The sequence below is a fragment of the Dendropsophus ebraccatus genome, chromosome 1, assembly GCF_027789765.1.
Source record: "Dendropsophus ebraccatus isolate aDenEbr1 chromosome 1, aDenEbr1.pat, whole genome shotgun sequence".
In the NCBI taxonomy this organism is placed as follows: domain Eukaryota; kingdom Metazoa; phylum Chordata; class Amphibia; order Anura; family Hylidae; genus Dendropsophus; species Dendropsophus ebraccatus.
The window spans coordinates 230,951,285-230,972,387 of record NC_091454.1 but is presented as its reverse complement, the minus strand read 5'-3'; positions in this window follow the sequence as shown (position 1 = coordinate 230,972,387).

Genomic DNA, 21,103 nt, shown 5'->3' with positions numbered 1-21,103 from the left:
GTCTCCTGATCACTCTCAGTAATGAGCAGGACTAGTGCTACATCCTGGCGGCTTCTATAGTCACCTGATCGCTGTCAGTAATAAGCAGGACTAGTGCTACATCCTGGCTTCTATAGTCTCCTGATCACTCTCAGTAATGAGCAGGATTAGTGCTACATCCTGGCGGCTTCTATAGTCACCTGATCGCTGTCAGTAATCACTAATGCCGTGTAATTATTAGGAATAATTTAAGGACAAGTAAAGTGTTAGAGTAACTGTCATGTTTTTTTTTTTTTTTTTTTATTGCAGAAATCAGTAGTATAAGCGATTTTAAGAAACTCTGTAATAGGTTTTATCAGCCAAAAAAGCCTCCTGTACTCGAAGCAATCTCCCAGCCTCCCCCCCCCCCCCCCCCCCCCCCCCCCCCTGACTTCTTATCTGTGCTTTATCAGGCAAACACGTCTTCGGGCTCTGCTCTCTCCATTGTAAGCCTATGAAGGGGGGAGGAGATGAGGGAGCAGGAAGAGGTGACATGAAGGGCAGCTGTTTGTAGATTGTCTGGGCACCTAAACCGCAGGATTCAGGTGTCCGAAAGGTCAGTACTTATCTATGAACTTACTGAGAGAAGATTGCAGGGTGTTGTGCTGTGCAGGACTGCTCCGTGCTCACTCACTCCTGACAGCCTCTCCATAGCCACATAATGGAGACAGAAATCCTGCTGCTTTTGATGTGAGGGGGGGGAGGCTGGGAGATTGCTTTTTCACTACAGAAGGAAACTCTTAGTACATAAAACCTATTACAGAGTTTCTTAAAATCGCTTGAATTGTTGATATTTAATGTTTTCAGAAAAATGGCCCTGAAATGACCGTTACGCTTTAAAGTTCCCTCCCAGCATCCCCTGCAGTGTCCGCTCCAAGGCCTACACCAACATTAGTCACCTTTGTAAGTTATTGAAAGATGGTCACCGCACCAGGTACACGGCGTGCTACACAGAAGTCCGCCCCGGCCTTTCCCGAACTGAGCCAGTCTGTGCCGGGGATTCTGCGGACGCCTCCAGATGAGGAGCAGTCACCCTCACCCTCCACGGGGACCGATCCCACGGTCTCGCCGGCCCCTGCCTCGATCCTCACCGAGCTGAAGAACCTGCTTCAAGTCCTCCCAACCAGGGATGAGCTGACGGCGCAGCTAGTGAGAATGGAGGAGTGGCATACCGGGGACATGGTGGACCTGAAATCCTCCATAGCTACGATTACTGCAGCAGTTTCGGGGCTGGAAGCACGCCAAGACACCGCAGACCAGGTCCTCTCCACCCTACCCCCTCGTGTGGACTCCCATGATCTGGTGCTCCGCGATTTGATCGCCCAAGTAGACGACCTCGAGAACCGAGGTCTCAATAATGTCAAGATTCGGGGCTTACCGGAGGACATCGGGCCAGAGCACCTTACGCGAGCGATCAGATACATCTTTAACAGGTACCTGGGAGAGCTCACTGACACTCATATTGAGCTAGACCGCACACACAGAGTAGCGGGTCCATGTCTGCCTGACCGGAACCGCCCCAGGGATGTGCTCTGCCGGGTACATTATTACCAGCAAAAGGAAGCGATCTTACAAAGAGCATGGGAAAAGGGACCGTTGGAATTTGAAGGGGCAGAGATTATACTCCTCCCTGATTTGTCTAGGCGCACCCTGGCTATGAGCCGAATGCTTCACCCCCTGCTGGACGTCATTCGGGAATCGGGGGGCCTCCTACAGATGGGGGTACCCCTTCCATCTAATTATCCGCCACTCTGGGACGACCTATCTCCTCCGCACGCCAGCGGACCTGCCGGGGGCTCTGCAGCTACTGGGTCTCTCCTCGCTGACCCTCCCAGATTGGACGAGCTGGTGTTACCACCTCCGCCTGCCGGTCTAATATCGGGTGGTCGTTCTCCGCGACAGGAGCCGCGCAGATCCCGCTCCCCACGACTGGGTACCCCCCGCTCCCCACCTCATCGTCCGACGGAGTCCCGCTGAATGGAGTCAGCCCGACATTGACAGGTGAGGCCCGACAGCCTCCCACGTACCACCAGTCACTGGATAGACTTGGATGGCAACGACATACCTGCCATGAACTGAACTGTGCAGTATGGCCACACGGTGACCGACCCAAGTGAGACAGCTCAGCTTCATAGGCCTTGTTGGGCTGAGGTACTTATTATGTTCTGCCTCTATGACACTGTCCCTGGAGAGATACACCCCCCACCCCTGAGCTGTGCCCTGTCTCACTCCTCTCGACCTGCCCCCCTGACCTGCCCCCTGGACCCTTGCCTTCCCACTGGTTTCGTCTTTCCCTTTCACTGGACAGTCTTGGACGGTACTGATGCCATGAACTGTGCAGTAAAGCCATATGGCGACCGGCCCGAGTGGGACTACTCTGCTTACAGGCCCTGTTGGGCTGTAGTACCTGCTATGTTAACGCCTCCGTGCCACTGTCCCTGGAGGGATATGCCCCCACCCCTGAACTGTGCCTTATCTCACCCCCTTCTCCCTACCCCCCTGGATCCTCGCCTTCCCATTGGCTCATTGGCTTTCCCTCTCACCCCCAGGCCGCCTCACATGATGCCCGGGACGGTTCAATGGCTCTTATGGAGCCTGCAGAGATGCGGCCGTGGACGACTCAACCATAGGGGACAGAACTTGGCGCCACTTTCACCCCATTGCTGGGCTCCCCTCACCCTTCGTCTGTCGCTTGTCGCTCCCCCCCCTCTGGATTCCTCTCCCCTTCCCCCCCATGTTTCTTCCCCCCCTCCACTGGGATCCTCTCCCTCCCCTTCCCTCTCCTACACTTCCCCTCCCCCTTCCATTCATGGTTCCAAGTCCCCCCCTCTTTCTCCCGCTCCCTATCCCTGCCTCCCCCACCCTCCTTCCTCTACCCCTCCCCCCCTTCCCCTTTGTCCCTTCATCATAATCACCTGAGTGGTTGGCCTGAAGTTTGGGAGGCATGATTTAACGTCTGAGTGTGATGGGGTTAACTGTTTGCCATGTTATGTGACATTTGTTCATGCCTTGATAATGTTTCTCTCTTTGGCTCAATTACCACAGGTTCCGCTGGTCTTTACACCGAAAAGGTTTTCCTTCCATCTGTCTGTTTTGTCCCTCTTTCCTCTTTAGCATCCTCTGGTATGTGGACCTGTAGCTCGGGGTCAACACGGGTTACTGTCTTGGCTCCCTCTGGGTGCTTCCTCCTTCACTCCTCGCTTTCTCCTCCTTGGGGGCTCCCTCTTATGCTACTGTCCTCTCTCTATTTGACATCGGTCTCTGGGCCCAGGCTGGGTCCTCGGGCATGCTCTTCTGCGTTTTCCCACAACCCCCCGCACAGGTCCTTGGACGGTGGTCTGTTGGATCCCGACCTCCCTAGTGCTCGGAAGGTTGTCTACCTTCCATTCCCTTTTCATTCTTCTTTATTTTCCTTATTTCTTCCCCCCCCCCCCCCCCCCCCCCCCCCCGACCTTCTCTCCCCCTCATCTCTCCTTTCTCCCCCCCTTCTGTTCCATCTTCTTCCCCTTGTAACCTACATTTGCTCCTCACTGAGTCATGTCGACCGTGCTCTGTCTGTCGATTAATGCACAGGGATTAAATATCCCAGAGAAGCGCTCCTTTTTGCTGCGCCTGCTGTGGGCAAAACGGGCCTCGGTAGCCCTTATTCAGGAGACCCACTTCCGTGGTGACCAGGTGCAGAGATTGACAAATTACCATTTTCCGGACGTTTACCACAGCTGCTCCCCAGACTCTAAAACGAAGGGGGTGTCGATCCTGGTGGCGCGCTCAGTCCCCTGGGAATTTATTGATCAGAGGTCGGACTCTGAGGGACAGTTTCTCTTCGTTAAAGGTAAATTGGCGGGTACTTTATGTACCTTCGGTATGGCTTATCTTCCCAACTCAGGCCAGGTGGCTTTCCTGGAACGGTGTCTATCTGAGGTGGAAGACTTCGTGGAGGGTGTGACTGTCTTCGGAGGTAACCTCAACATGGCTCTGGACCCTCTTCTTGATTCTTCCTCTGGCCACTCCTCTCTTTCCTTTCCCTCTCTGCGGCGGGCGAAACAACTCCTTCACTCTCATCAGCTAATAGACGCCTGGCGGCTTCTACACCCCCGGGACAAAGACTATACCTTCTTTTCTCATCCCCATAACGTCTACTCTTGCATAGACTATACCTTTGTTTCACACGCCCACTTGGATCGGGTGACTGCGGCCTCTATAGATCCCATTACTCCCCCCCCCCCCCCCCCCCCCAGTCGAGGTTGTGGCGCTGGCGTCTAAACGACACTCTACTGAGGGACCAGGGGGTTCTGGCTGAAGTCCGGGCTGACCTGGCCGCCTATTTCTCTTCCAATACCTCGCCCGACTCGCCTCCACTGATTGTGTGGGAAGCACATAAATGCTTCATTAGAGGTACCCTCATTAAGTTGGCCTCAAGAAGGAAAGAGCGGCAAGTATCCGGTCACTGATCGCACAGATAGCGAACCTTGAGAAGCAGCACAAGAGGTCCCTCGCCCTTGCTTCAGTTGGTGGCCTTGTGCGGCAAGCTACGAGAGCTCACTTTCGCCACGGCTAAGGCCTCCTTAGTGCAGTGCCGCCGTCATTATTTTGAGTTCGGCAATAAGCCGGGCCAGACCCTAGCTCGGGCCCTGCGTCAACAGAGAGCGCGCTTCTTTATTCCCCACATTTCCTCCCCCTCTGGCACGAAACTTTCTCTTCCCAAATAGCGGACTCCTTCCGGGACTATTATGTTTCTCTCTATGGCCTCTCCCCGACCCAGGTGGCCCCCGACTCTTTACCTCCCCATCCGGACATAAGTTCCTACCTGATGGACTCCGGCCTCCCGACACTGTCCGAGGAGGATGCAGCGGCTCTTGAATCTCCCATCACGGCCGAGGAATGGGACTGGGCACTTAAGACGTCCCCCTCAGGCAAAGCCCCGGGCCCAGACGGGCTCACGCTGCCTTACTATAAAACTTTTGGCCCTCTTCTACGGGACCATTTTCTGTCGGCCTTCAATTCTGTGTCCTCTGGCACCTCCCTCCCTGTAGACACCCTCCGTGCCCATATTTCCGTCATCCCCAAAGAAGGCAAGGATCCTTCACACTGCCAAAATTATCGTCCTATTTACCTTCTTAACCTACACCTTAAATTTTTCTCTAAAATTCTGGCTGCACGGCTCACTCCCCTGTTGCAAAACATTATCCATCCCGATCAGGTGGGTTTCATGCCCATGAGGGAAGCCCGCGATAATACCACTAGAGTCATAAACTTAATCCATAAGACTAGATCCTCAGGCCTCCCTGCCATGCTCCTTTCCACGGACGCGGAGAAGGCCTTTGATCGTGTTAGCTGGCCCTTCCTCTTCGCCACACTCAGACGTATTGGCCTGGGCCCTCACATGCTGAAGTGGATTGGCTCTCTGTACTCCCACCCTTCGGCCCAGGTCTCGGCCAAAGGCCTTCGCTCCGCCCCCTTCCCAAATCTCCAACGGAACACGGCAGGGCTGCCCCTTCTCCCCCCTCATTTTCATCTTGACTTTAGAGCCCTTCCTTAGACGAGTGCGACTTAACCCGGACATCATGGGAGTTCGGGTGGGGTCAGTGGAACACAGAACCGCAGCCTATGCGGATGATCTTCTTTTCTTTCTCACTCAACCTTCTCTTTCTCTTCCTAACCTTCTGATGGAACTCTCCTGCTATCAGGTTCTCTCTAACTACAAAATTCATTTGCAGAAGTCGGAGGCGCTTAACGTCTCCCTGCCCGTGGCAGTGGCCTCCTCTCTTGAAGCGTCTTTTCCCTTCCGTTGGTCCCGCATTTCCCTCAAGTATCTGGGGGTACAGCTTACACCCTCGGTGCCGGAGTTGTATAGGATCAATTTCCCTCCTCTGCTTCAGACGATAGAGAAGGACCTCCTACGGTGGCATAAGGGTACCTTCTCATGGTTTGCCCGCTGTGCCATCTTCAAAATGAACGTCCTACCCCGTCTCCTGTACCTTTTTCAAGCCCTACCGATAGCGGTGCCCGGATAATTTTTTCGACGTTTGACGTCACACCTCACTAAATTTATATGGGCACACAAACAGCCGCGCTTGGCAAAGAAAGTCCTGTACCGCCCCAAATCCCGAGGAGGCCTTGGTCTCCCCAATCTCTACCAGTACTACGTGGCGGCTCACCTGTCCACAGTACTGGACTGGCACAGTCACTCTGCTACTAAACTCTGGGTGGATCTGGAGAATGACCTGGCTCCTCTGCCTCTGCTGGCCGCGCCTTGGCTGCCAGACTCTGTCCGACGAGCGAGTTCCCATCCCACTATTGCCCCGACGCTCCGTGTCTGCCATAAACACCTGTCCACCGGCTTTTTGGCCCCACATCCCTCTCCTATGGTAATCCGTCCTTTCTCCTGGGGATGGAGGACCCTGGCTTCCGCGCCTGGTTCCGGGCGGGCTTCTTCCGTGCTCGCTCCTTCCTTAGGGGAGCAGCGTGGCCCTCGTTGTCAGACCTCAATGCCCTGACGGACCCCACTCCTCTGGGGTTCTGGAGATCTCTTCAGCTCCATCATTTCCTTCACTTCCTCCCCAGGCCTTCTTGTTTCGCCCGTGCTCCCACACAGTTTGAGTCTCTCTGCCTAAGCGCTGGCCCGCTCCGCCATTCTCTATCTGTTATTTATGCCATGTTGGGCTCCCCTCGTGGCATGGGAAGAGGACCTGAATACTTCTTTCTCTGTGACACAAACAGACAGGGTGTTCGCATGCACACATTCCTCCTCGATATCCTCCCGCATCCAGGAGGCAGGTTATAAACTCCTCTCCAGGTGGTATCGGGTTCCCACCCGTCTCCACCGGATCTTCCCGGAGGTGTCTCCTCTGTGCTGGAGGAATTGCGGTGAGGAAAGCTCCCTGCTGCATGTGTTTTGGTCCTGCCCCAAGCTGGTTCCATTCTGGCAAGAAGTGTGGCGTATTACCTCCACCTTCACGGATCGCTCTCTTCCCTTCTTTCCTGCCCTCTTTCTCTTGCATGTATCTGACATTCCTCTTAAGGGTTACCGTTCTTCAGTCCTTCGACACCTGATCAACGCAGCGCGGGCCTGTATACCCGCCATGTGGCGACATGCAGACCCCCCTTGTATGGCTATGTGGTTCCGGAAAGTGGAAGATATTAAACGTATGGAGGACCTTACGGCGCAGCTTCAAGACCGGAATTTACGGTTCTATCAAACGTGGTTCTACTGGGACTAATACATTGAGTCCCCTGAGTACCGGGCGCTGCTTGCTCAGTGAGGAGCTAACTATCCCTTGCTCTCCCCCTCTCCCCCCCCATCTTCCCCGGTCCCTCCCCACTGCTTATATCCCTCTTTTTCTCCTCTTTCTCTCCTTTCTTCTCCCCCTTCAGTTCCCTTTTAGTCCTCTGTCTTCTACTTCTCTTGGTTGAGCTTCGGCTCATATCCTACCCTATGACGTGTGACACTGCTTAATTGAGCTATGGTTTGTTCTTGTTGGCCCAAGGTGGTTGTTGGGCGACTTTGCTATTTTTTTGTTGTTGTCTGTTACATCATCACGCGCCCTGCGAGACGCTAGCGGCCTTTGCTTTGGTTGGTTAGCTTTGTACTGTTTGGTCCTGTTTTGTCGAAAATGGAAAATTTTAATAAAATTGAGAATTAAAAGAAAAAAAGTAATGGGGGACTTGTGCAAGGGTTTTCCTTAATATGGAGGTAGAGTGGCCATATAGCAGCACAGTTCACCTGTTGGTAAGTATCATTCCAGTTAGATGGGGAGTGTAGTGTATAGATATAGTGTATGGTACTAGAGCTGTTCTCCGCAATCCTTGTGTAATAGATAGCTGCAGCAGGAAATCCCTGCCCCATAGGAAGTAACCCTTGCTCCCTACTGAATCCCTGGTCTGGTGGTCACCTCTGACTTCATATTTTGGATACAGCTTCTTCCAGTGGAAGCCTATCGTCTGGTTATCGGTCAGTGGTCATGCAGTGTAGTATCAGGAGGAGGTGGTCAGTGACAGGGCTAGAGATCGGGTTTACTGGCCTAACTGGAGTACAGTCTTGTCCGGTGGTCTCACTCTGTGGCTCTGATTGCCTTGTGGTCCGGCCATGTTGGATCTGTAGTGTTGGAGCAGCCATTAAGCCACTGGTAGATGATAGCTCTATTATGGCGGCATCTTATTACTGTAAGGCCTACCATGGCTGTAAGTGCTGTACGATGGTGCGGTCACCTCATGCTCTGGTTCTTGTGGAGGTGTGACTGGCCGGACCTGCGGTGGATGGTCGGGGGCTGGGAACAGCTTAGTCAGGAGCTGTGCTGCTGTGGCCAGTATGTTCTCAATGTTCCAAGGAATGGGGTTGTGACCTCTGTCCCTTGGGCTTGCAGGGTCAGGGTAGGTACCAGTCCACTCCTTCCGATTGCTAGTGGAAGCTTTTAATGGTTATTCTGGCAGCAGTTTATTATAATCCGAAACTTCCTAATGTGTCATCTCTGGACCTGGAATCGCTGTGTGTCAGGAGTGCCAAGGTACTGGAGGAGCAGGAAAATTGAGTGCTGGTGAATCGCTGAATGCAATGGGGACTATGACAGGACTGCAGGTGGATCTGCCAGCATCCCGCGCCCCATGGGGGACTATGACAGGACTGGAGGTGGACCTGCCCACATCCTGTGCACTATGGGGGACTATGACAGGACTGCAGGTGAACCCGCCAGCATCCTGTGCACTATGGGGGACTATGACAAGACTAGAGGTGGACCTGCCTGCATCCCTTGCACCATGGGGGACTATGACAGGACTGGAGGTGGACCTGCCAGCATCCCGTGCACCATGGGGAACTATGACAGGACTAGAGGTGGACCTGCCAGCATCCTGTGCACCATGGGGGACAATGACAGGACTGCAGGTGGACCTGCCCGTATCCCATGCACTATGACAAGACTAGAGGTGGACCTGCCTGCATCCCACGCACTATGGGGGACCTGCCTGCATCCCACACCCCATGGGGGACTATGACAGGACTCCAGGTGGACCTGCCCGCATCACCAGTCATGGTACTACTGGCCACTATCTAGTATTCTGTGCCTCCCCAGAACATTGCTGAGCCAACATGCAGGAGACAGGATCTGCCTGTCACTAAGTGGAAGTCCCACCAGAGGACATCCAGCTCTCGTGCAAAGTTCGTGGAGTCTGTTTCTTGCAGGTCATATGGTGAAGTGATGGCTCATAAGGGTGAAAGACCTCATCATTGATCTATATGTGGACGACTTCTTACCAGTGGACACCATGTGTCCGGTACGATAGTAAAAGAAATACCGCTAGTCCTCTACCCATTACAGCTCAGTCCACAAGGATGTTGGGTCGTCTTCATTGTTCTTCTTTGTTGTGTTGGTATCTATAGCTGTGAGTCTGCTGAAGGCCATGATAAGATTCCTGTGAATGTAAGCATGTGACTGCCTGTGCATCATGCTAATCTCTGGTCTCCAGCAGTGGGTGGGAGGCACAGGAGTTCACGTTACCACAACGTTAGCCTCAGTCATCACCATTGTGTTCAAGTTACTTGGATCATCCACCTATGACTTCGCCCATCTCTACAGGCCAGGCGGTAGCACCGGATAGGCTCTGCTCTCAGACGTCTAGTGATTCCCTAGAGCTACTTGTCCTGCCAGACGCAAACCTTCAGTGACTAAGGGCTTTATTAGGGCTCTGATCTTTACTTTGGCTGATGGTTGTCTTTATTACACTGAGCCATCATCTGGTGAATAGTTGTGATTTGGCAGATTATCGCTCGAGTCTGTAGGCAAGCCTTTGTCAAGGGTGAAGGTGGACTGCAAGAAGGCATACGCAGAACTGCATAAAGGAGGAAAGGTCAACAATCAATCTACAGAGGAGGAAAGATTTGTAGAAACATAAAAAAGATTGTAAAATAACAGGCGGACGGAGGATTTAGATCCCATCACTGTAATATAGACAGTTGTTGTAATACAGACAGTGCCAGGAGAGCAGTCTCTTACATCACTGTAATACAGACAGTGCCAGGAGAGCAGTCCCTTACATTCCTGTAATACAGACAGTGCCAGGAGAGCGGCCCCTTACATCACTGTAATATAGACAATGCCAGGAGAGCGGTCCCTTACATTGCTGTAATATAGACAATGCCAGGAGAGCAGTCCCTTACATCACTGTAATATAGACAATGCCAGGAGAGCAGTCCCTTACATCACTGTTCTATAGACAATGCCAGGAGAGCAGTCCCTTACATCACTGTAATATAGACAATGCCAGGAGAGCAGTCCCTTACATCACTGTAATATAGACAATGCCAGGAGAGCAGTCCCTTACATCACTGTTCTATAGACAATGCCAGGAGAGCAGTCCCTTACATCACTGTTATATAGACAATGCCAGGAGAGCAGTCCCTTACATCACTGTAATATAGACAGTGCCAAGAGAGCAGTCCCTTACATCACTGTAATATAGACAATGCCAGGAGAGCAGTCCCTTACATCACTGTAATATAGACAATGCCAGGAGAGCAGTCCCTTACATTGCTGTAATATAGACAATGCCAGGAGAGCAGTCCCTTACATCACTGTAATATAGACAGTGCCAGGAGAGCGGTCCCTTACATCGCTGTAATATAGACAGTGTTCTTATGGATACCTGACGAGGAGGAATTAGGAATTAAGTCTGATTTCTCTATGTTGATAAGCCAACCTAATTGTTGAAGTATGTCCTGGACATAGTTCAACTGAACTCTCAGAAGATCCTGAGTCTGAGTCATAATCAACCAATGGTCCAGGTAAGGGATAACTTTATCCCCTGTAAACGGAAGCGAACCATCATGGTGACACTAACTTTGTGAAAACAAAGGGTGCAGAGGTATTCTGGATGGAAGGACTTTGAATTGTAAGTGTCTTACCTTCCCCTGGATTTGGATGGCCAAGGCTCTCCTGTGAGCCTTCAGAATCGGTACATGAAGATATGCATCCGGTAGATCTATGGTGACCATAAAATCTCCCTCCTGGAGGATAGATTCTACCGATCTTATGTTCTCCATGTGGAACGTCTTCTTTACGATGCACCTGTTGAGATATCGCAAATCTATAATAAGCCTCCAATTTCCGGATGGCTTCAGCACTAGTAACACTGGGGAGTAAACGCCCTGACCGATCTCAGATAGAGGAACATCCTCTAGAGCCTCAATGGAAAGGAGGTAAAGAATTTCTGTCTCTAGGACTAAGTGTCTTTCTGGCTTAAGATTTCTTGACAGAAGAAATCTTGGAGGAGGAAGAGATGATAAATGAAGGACATAACCATTTTGAATAATATTTAACACCCAGTGATCTTTTCTTAATTCTTCCCAGGCAGGGAGAAACAAACTCAGACGTGTTTTTTTCACTGGACAGCTTCTGCGTCAGAAGTCTGGTTTCTTGTTGGTGTCCTTATTCTGCTGCTTCCCGGAACCTCTTCTGGAATAGTTTCTTCCTCAACCTCTGTACTGATATCTCCCTTTGCCTCGCTGAGGAGATTTTGCTCTGCGAAAGGAATCACCGCTCTTATAGGACAATGGTAGGGACTTCCCCTCCTTGTCAGACAATTCCTCCATTAATTTATCCAGCTCAGAGCCAAACAGCCTACCTGGCTGGAACTCCATATTACAGAGCTGAATTTTGGAGTTAGCATCTCCAACCCAGGGTTTTAACCATAGCGCCCTTCGGCAGCGGTCGAGAGCGTACTAGTTTTTTTTACGCTAACCTGGTTCCCTGAGATGCATCATCGCAGAGGAAGTCAATGGCCATAATGACCTTTTTTAAGGAGCGAAGGACCTTGTCCCTGCTAGCTCTACCTTCCAAATTTTCCTGGACCTTGGCCAGCCATCTTCTTAGGCTTCTAGAAACCTCAAAGAAGAAATGGAGACTGCCCCTTGGGCTGCCGCTGCCGTATATGATCTTTTGAGGGCTACCTCCACCCTTCTATCCATCGGATCCTTAAGATTGGATCCGTCCTCCGCAGGCAGCACAGTACATTTTGACAGTTTGGCTATGGCCGGGTCCACCTTTGGAGGCTCAATCCAGTCCTTACATTGTTCTTCCTTGAGAACATATAAGGTCTTAAACCTCTTGCTCAAACCCGGAGCCTTTTCCGGTTCCTTCCATTCCGCCTGTAACATAGACAATGAAGTCTTACCCACAGAGAAGGCCCTAGGCTTTTTTGAGGAGGACCAATCCTATCCTCTTCTATTTCCTCAGGGTGTATTTCAGCTTGCACAGCTTCTCAGAGCTTGTGAATTCTATCAGCTGTGAAATACCCCTTGAATAATTCTTTCTCATCTTCAGAAGTAGAAGAGGTTTCAGAAGAAGATGATGACTTAACTTCATCAATCACAGTAAAACTGAAAATGACCATAATCCTACAGCCATAAAGTGATATACTCAAAGGCTGGGAGTAGAGAGAGAAATTTGGTCTTTAACTTAGGACACGGGCGGCGATTCTCATTAGCCGCTAAAGTCTTTTGCACATAGTCCTTGACCCATAAAACTACATCCTGAACATCAGGCTCCTCATAGGTTTAGGTCTGCATGAAGGACAGCGTACTTAGGCATTATAAATATTTTTAGGCATTCATAAATATTTTTATGAAAGAAAGGATGAATCTTATCTGTAAAAAATGATCCTCCTACGGTATCCATAGCCGTCAGGTAGAGGAGTCTCACACTCGGTACATGAAGTGCTTCCTTAGAAGGTCTTTTGCCAGCAGCAGGACTGGTCTCCATTTCAGACATTTTTAAGTATATAGAAGAGAGATCACAGCACATTGCACTCAGATGTTTTCTATTAGATCCAAATGAGCCACAGAAAATCCTTCCAGAGGAAGACAGCCAGACCTGGAGGTAGCAACATCTTACCTTCTGCCTTGAACACACAGCTAATCTGGCATGCAGAGAGCGCGCGCCGCTGCCGGCCCCCGGAACGCATTGCTGAGGCGCACGCAGCGCCGATGCGTTCCACAATCGAACGCGACTGGAAGAAAAGCCAGCGGCTCGGGTGATACGCAGAGTGCGTTCCAAGACGCACTAGGTAAGAAAAACTTAAAAGCTAAGACCTGCAGAAGCAAATATCAGGATACTACCTGGACACCGGCTCCAGCGGCATCCCAGCAATCATTACCTGGAGAGAAAACCTGAATGCAACAGGTTAACAAAGCATAAAGACGGAGGAGGGACAAAGTCCCCTAGGGCTAACAGCAACGAAGTAAAAAAGACTGAGGTCTAGGGGGAGGTGGAGCCTATTTATACCTAATGGAGGAGGGGATTAAAATTTGTTATTTTTTCATTAAATATTCCTTCGTCCCAGGGGCTCGCAGGGGCGAATTTACCCCATATGTTGTGATGCCAATGAGACGTAAGGGAACACTGTAATATAGACAATGCCAGGAGAGCAGTCCCTTACATCACTGTAATACAGACAGTGCCAGGAGAGCAGTCCCTTACATCACTGTAATATAGACAATGCCAGGAGAGAAGTCCCTTACATCACTGTAATATAGACAGTGCCAGGAGAGCGGTCCCTTACATCACTGTAATATAGACAATGCCAGGAGAGCAGTCCCTTACATCACTGTAATACAGACAGTGCCAGGAGAGCGGTCCCTTACATCGCTGTAATATAGACAATGCCAGGAGAGCAGTCCCTTACATCACTGTAATATAGACAATGCCAGGAGAGCAGTCCCTTACATCACTGTAATATAGACAATGCCAGGAGAGCAGTCCCTTACATCACTGTAATATAGACAATGCCAGGAGAGCAGTCCCTTACATCACTGTAATATAGACAGTGCCAGGAGAGCGGTCCCTTACATTGCTGTAATACAGACAGTGCCAGGAGAGCGGTCCCTTACATTGCTGTAATAAAGACAGTGCCAGGAGAGCGGTCCCTTACATCGCTGTAATATAGACAGTGCAAGGAGTGCGGTCCCTTACATCACTGTAATACAGACAGTGCCAGGAGAGCGGTCCCTTACATTGTTGTAATACAGACAGTGCCAGGAGAGCGGTCCCTTACATCACTGTAATACAGACAGTGCCAGGAGAGCGGTCCCTTACATTGCTGTAATATAGACAATGCCAGGAGAGTGGTCCCTTACATTGCTGTAATATAGACAATGCCAGGAGAGGGGTCCCTTACATTGCTGTAATACAGACAGTGCCAGGAGAGCGGCCCCTTACATTGCTGTAATTTAGACAGTGCCAGGAGAGCGGCCCCTTACATTGCTGTAATATAGACAGTGCCAGGAGAGGGGTCCCTTACATTGCTGTAATACAGACAGTGCCAGGAGAGCGGCCCCTTACATTGCTGTAATATAGACAGTGCCAGGAGAGCGGTCCCTTACATCACTGTAATACAGACAATGCCGGGAGAGCGGTCCCTTACATTGCTGTAATACAGACAGTGCCAGGAGAGCGGTCCCTTACATCACTGTAATACAGACAGTGCCAGGAGAGCGGTCCCTTACATTGCTGTAATACAGACAGTGCCAGGAGAGCGGTCCCTTACATCACTGTAATACAGACAATGCCAGGAGAGCGGTCCCTTACATCACTGTAATACAGACAGTGCCAGGAGAGCGGTCCCTTACATCACTGTAATACAGACAGTGCCAGGAGAGCGGTCCCTTACATTGCTGTAATACAGACAGTGCCAGGAGAGCGGTCCCTTACATCACTGTAATACAGACAGTGCCAGGAGAGCGGCCCCTTACATCACTGTAATACAGACAGTGCCAGGAGAGCGGCCCCTTACATTGCTGTAATACAGACAGTGCCAGGAGAGCGGTCCCTTACATCACTGTAATACAGACAATGCCAGGAGAGCGGCCCCTTACATTGCTGTAATATAGACAGTGCCAGGAGAGCGGTCCCTTACATTGCTGTAATACAGACAGTGCCAGGAGAGCAGTGCCTTACATCACATCACAACCACAAAAATGTGAGCTGTAGGCGGAGGTAACTATACACTGAGGTGAGCTGTAGGCTGAGCTCAGGCAGTGGCTTATTTCCCTAACAACAAAAGGGTCAGAAAACAAAAAACTGGTTCTTTCTCTCCCCAACATTGTCCAAAGCTAAAAAAAAATTGCTTCAGTCAACCCCTGACATGGGGGGCTGCTATTTCTTTTTTCCCTCAGTATCCATCACATCACATATCCACTTATGTCTACCATCTCCATCTGCATGTGCTCCGTCTATCCTCATGTGTCACCTCCAGCCCCATCTCTACTGTCCTCAGTGGCATATCCACCATCTCTATCCTCATGTGTGCCACCTCCAGCCTCATGTCTGCCATCTCCACCTACATATCCACCATCTCCAGCCTCATGTCTGCCACCTCCAGCTGCATATCCACCATCTCCATCCTTGTCTACCACCTCCAGCCTCACGTTTATAGCCTCATGTCTACCGTCTCCACCTACATATCCACCATCTCCAGCTTCAGGTCTGCCACCTCCAGCTGCATATCCACCATCTCCAGCCTCATATCCACCACCTCCAGCCTCACGTCTATAGCCTCATGTCTACCACCTCCAGCCTCACGTCTATAGCCTCATATCCACCACCTCCAGCCTCACGTCTATAGCCTCATGTCTACCACCTCCAGCCTCACGTCTATAGCCTCATATCCACCACCTCCAGCCTCACGTCTATAGCCTCATATCCACCACCTCCAGCCTCACGTCTATAGCCTCATGTCTGCCACCTCCAGCCTCACGTCTATAGCCTCATATCCACCACCTCCAGCCTCACGTCTATAGCCTCATGTCTGCCACCTCCAGCCTCACGTCTATAGCCTCATGTCTGCCACCTCTAGCCTCACGTCTATAGCCTCATATCCACCACCTCCAACCTCACGTCTATAGCCTCATGTCTGCCACCTCTAGCCTCACGTCTATAGCCTCATATCCACCACCTCCAGCCTCACGTCTATAGCCTCATGTCTGCCACCTCCAGCCTCACGTCTATAGCCTCATATCCACCACCTCCAACCTCACATCTATAGCCTCATGTCTGCCACCTCCAGCCTCACGTCTATAGCCTCATATCTGCCACCTCCAGCCTCACGTCTATAGCCTCATATCCACCACCTCCAACCTCACGTCTATAGCCTCATGTCTGCCACCTCTAGCCTCACGTCTATAGCCTCATATCCACCACCTCCAGCCTCACGTCTATAGCCTCATGTCTGCCACCTCTAGCCTCACGTCTATAGCCTCATATCCACCACCTCCAGCCTCACGTCTATAGCCTCATGTCTGCCACCTCCAGCCTCACGTCTATAGCCTCATATCCACCACCTCCAACCTCACGTCTATAGCCTCATGTCTGCCACCTCCAGCCTCACGTCTATAGCCTCATGTCTGCCACCTCTAGCCTCACGTCTATAGCCTCATGTCTGCCACCTCCAGCCTCACGTCTATAGCCTCATGTCTGCCACCTCTAGCCTCACGTCTATAGCCTCATATCCACCACCTCCAACCTCACGTCTATAGCCTCATATCCACCACCTCCAGCCTCACGTCTATAGCCTCATATCCACCACCTCCAGCCTCACGTCTATAGCCTCATGTCTGCCACCTCCAGCCTCACGTCTATAGCCTCATATCTACCACCTCCAACCTCACGTCTATAGCCTCATGTCTGCCACCTCCAGCCTCACGTCTATAGCCTCATATCCACTACGTCCAGCCTCATGTCTGCCACCTCCAGCCTCACGTCTATAGCCTCATATCCACCACCTCCAGCCTCACGTCTATAGCCTCATATCCACCACCTCCAGCCTCACGTCTATAGCCTCATATCCACTACGTCCAGCCTCATGTCTACCGTCTCCAGCCTCACGTCTATAGCCTCATGTCTACCACCTCCAGCCTCATATCCACCACCTTCAGCCTCACGTCTACTGTCTCCAGCTTCATGTCTTTCACCTCCAGCGTCATTTCTGTCATCTAGAGTCCCATCTGTACCACAACCATCCTTAAAGGGGATATCCAGCATTAGAACATTTTTATATAATGCTGCCCTTCTGGAAAACATAACTAACCTCCTACTCTTACCTCTCTGCGTTCCCCCGGTGTCCTGTCACCGTGTCCCCCGCTAACTGCGGCAAATTTGTCTCTGAAGTGACAGCCTGTTCAACCAATCACTGCCAGCGGGCCTGTCCCGTCTCAGTGAGTGATTGGCTGAGCAGGCTGTCACTCCTGAGACACGGTTGTCTCAGAAGTGGTGGCTGCAGTCAGGGAGGGACGCTGGAGACGCTGCAACAGGACACCAGGGGAGCACAGAGAGGTAAGCATAGAAACCAAGCCCAATATGCCCTATAAGCTGATGCCACAAATTTTCATCCATCTTTTTCTATCATATCTTCTATCATTCCAGCCTCATCTAGAACCTTCTGCCTCACCTTTGACCTATATCTCCATTGTCCTCTCTGCAGGTCACCTCCAGCCTCAGCTATGTGAGGTCATGTCTGGGACCTGAAGATCTGGTCACACTTGGATCCCATCAGCAGAAAGCAAACCTGATAGAAGAGCTATGATGTCATCCGTCTCTTATGACTCATCCCCATCACACGCCCAGAATCCCCGGAACGTCCAGTAAAAGGTTTATATTAGATGGCAGATATATTTAGTGTGTAGTCACCAAACTAGAATCTCATATGACGTCACTGAGCGTCTCACACGGCCCTGAAGTTAAAGGGGTACTTCGGCAAAAACCTTTTTCTTTCAAATCAACTGGTGTCAGAAAGTTATATAGGTTTGTAATGTACTTCTATTTAAATATCTCAAGTCTTCCCATACTTATCAGCTGCTGTATGTCCTGCAGGAAGTGGTGTATTCTCTCGAGTCTGACACAGTGCTCTCTGCTGCCACCTCTGTCCATGTCAGGAACTGTCCAGACCAGCAGCAAATCACCATATAAGCCTCTCCTGCTCTGGACAGTTGCTCTGGACGTGGAAATGTAGGTAATGGAAAACTCTTGATTACATCAGCTGAGTGTTTAACAGGAGTTGGGTTTGAGATGCACAGGTGACATGTGCGTGTAGGCTACCTTCATCAGGGCACATTAGATATATCTTGTGTAGTGTGAACAACCTCTGGGACATCAGATCAGCATGTAATAAAACAGATTATTACACTGATAAAATAATCCTGCACCAGGATAGAAATAATAACTGCCCCCTGCTGGTGGAATGATGTCAGGAGGACACACTGCCCCCTGCTGGTGTGATGTAGGGAGGAGACACAGCCCCCCTGCTGGTGCGATAATGTGGGGAGGACACACTGCACCTGCTAGTACGATAATGTAGGAAGGACACAATACCCCCTGCTGGTATGAGGATGCGGAGAGGACACACTGCCCCCTCCTGGTAGGATGATGTAGGGAGGACATACTGTGCCATGCTGATGTAAAGATGAGAAGGATACACTGACCCTACTGGTGTTGATGATGTTTGGAAGGCACACTGCCCCCTTATGGTGTTATGTGTGGAGGATACACTGCCCACTGCTGTTGTGATGATATGGGGAGAACACACTGCCTCCTGCTTGTAGGATGATGTAGGGAGGATAAACTGCCCCCTGCTGGTGTGATAATGTGTGGAGGATACAATGCCTCCTGCTTGTAGGATGATGTAGGGAGGATAAACTGCCCCCTGCTGGTGTGATAATGTGTGGAGGATACACTGCCTCCTGCTGGTGTGATAATGTGTGGAGGATACACTGCCCCCTGCTGGTGTGATAATGTGTGGAGGATACACTGCCTCCTGCTTGTAGGATGATGTAGGGAGGATAAACTGCCCCCTGCTGGTGTGATAATGTGTGGAGGATACACTGCCTCCTGCTGGTGTGATAATGTGTGGAGGATACACTGCCCCCTGCTGGTGTGATAATGTGTGGAGGATACACTGCCTCCTGCTGGTGTGATAATGTGTGGAGGATACACTGCCCTCTGCTGGTGTGATAATGTGTGGAGGATACACTGCCTCCTGCTGGTGTGATAATGTGTGGAGGATACACTGCCTCCTGCTGGTGTGATGATGTTTGGAGGGCACACTGCCCCCTAATAGTGTTGTGTTGTGTGGAGGACACACTGCCCCCTGCTGGTGTGATGATGTGGAGAGGACACACTGCCCCCTGCTGGTGTGATGATGTGGAGAGGACACACTACCCCCTGCTGGTGTGGTGATGTGGGGGCAGGAGCCGATTAACTTTACTATAGGCCTGTTTACCAAGCCTGGGCCCCCAAACCCCACGTAACTATGGCGGCACTAGCACGGTCTTCATAGATAATGTCATGATGTCCTGATTTGTGTAAAATTGCGGTAAAAAAGCAGCGATTTTTTTGCAAATCATAACAGAACTATAGCCTGGAGACAGGACACCACTGAAAAGTCTTTTTTGGGTGGCCATGGGCCCCCCTAGGAGCTCAGGGCCCCAGGCTACCGCCCAAAAAGGACCTGTTATAATCCGCTACTGGTGGGGAGGACACACTATCCCCTGCTGGTATGCTGATGGAGCCATCACATGGGACAGTGGTTCCTGCCAACAGTGATATGTAGTGTTGAGTGAGTATGCACGAATGCTTGTTACTCAAGTATTTTCCAGTGCACAAGTGCTCAATTCGAGTGACAACCCCTGTTAAATTCAATGGGAGACTCACACCTCATGGGAGCACCTGATAACCTCAGAAAGTGATGGAAACACCATAAAAATGGAACAGGAACAGCAGGAAGCACTCCTTTCTGTCCAGTCAAGAATGAAAAGGAAACTTCCTGATCGTCCTCCGGCAGCACACCATGGGTTAACTGGATCTCATCCACCCGGATAGAAGAGTAATTATTCCTAGCAATACAAACAGAATAATTAGTTATCCAATCAGAATAGAACTTGCCCTATAAGGCTTATGGTGCGTTTACACAGACAGATTTATCTGACAGATCTTTGAAGCCCAAACCAGGAACAGATTATAAACAGGGATCAGGTCATAAAGGAAAGACTGGGATCTATCCTCTTTTCTAATCCATTCCTGACTTTGGCTTCCAAAATCTGCCAGATAAATCTTTCTGTGTAAACGCACCCTTAGCTAGGAACCCAGAAGTACGTATTTTTTTTCTCTTCTCATAGACAGAAGGGCTGACACTCTGGCAGAATCATATTAATATATTTCATTTATTTACACTGTTTTGCTTTTTTCACAGTGAATGGAGTATATAGTGGGGTATATAGAGCATTCTACTCGGGCTGCTGATCCCTCTGCCCAAGGATTAACAATAATAACAGCTGGCTGGAGTAGTTTACCCTACTCCTTATCCCATGGTCGCTGAGGTGATTCCCCTGTTTTATAAGCCTACCACTATGGGGTGTTATCTCACTGTGGTGAGCTCTTACACCCCCCTGAAGTATTTACAGCCAAAAACGCTACCTGTAGCCAGCAGTTTTTCAAGTTTTACTGCTCAGTACTGCTCTGCCACCTCCAAGATGGCCGCTGCGACCTTCCATGTGACCGACGTGTGACGTCACAGAGAAGCGCCGGAAGTGACGTCGCGCCGCTAGCCCGAGCGGACCGGAAGTCGGGCACAGGAGGTGGTAAATGCCGGCGTGCACATCTGGGGGACTGCACTTCGCTGGGCAGCAGATCCCTCAGACGTGCAATGTAAGTACATGCCTGCTGCATGCTGCATGTAAGCGGGGGATGTTATACTGATATGGATTTTCTATGTATAGAATTTATGGAGTAATATTATGTTATACATCTGCTTTCTTGCAGATGTCGAGCCCTCCTCCTAAAAGGAAGCGCGAGACCAAACATAACATATGCAGATCATGTCAGCAACCATTACCTGAATGATGTCAGCAGGATGTCTGTGCGGCCTGTACACCTCATGAACATCCCCAATCAGAAACCAAGCAGGTTCTATCATGGTTTAAAGGGCAGTTAATGGAGACATTTACGGAGGTCAGATCATCCATCCATCAGGCCCATCACTCTCACACTCAGCCGGCTCAGTCAGCCACATACTCATCTGCAGAAGAATTATTATTTTCCCATTCTGA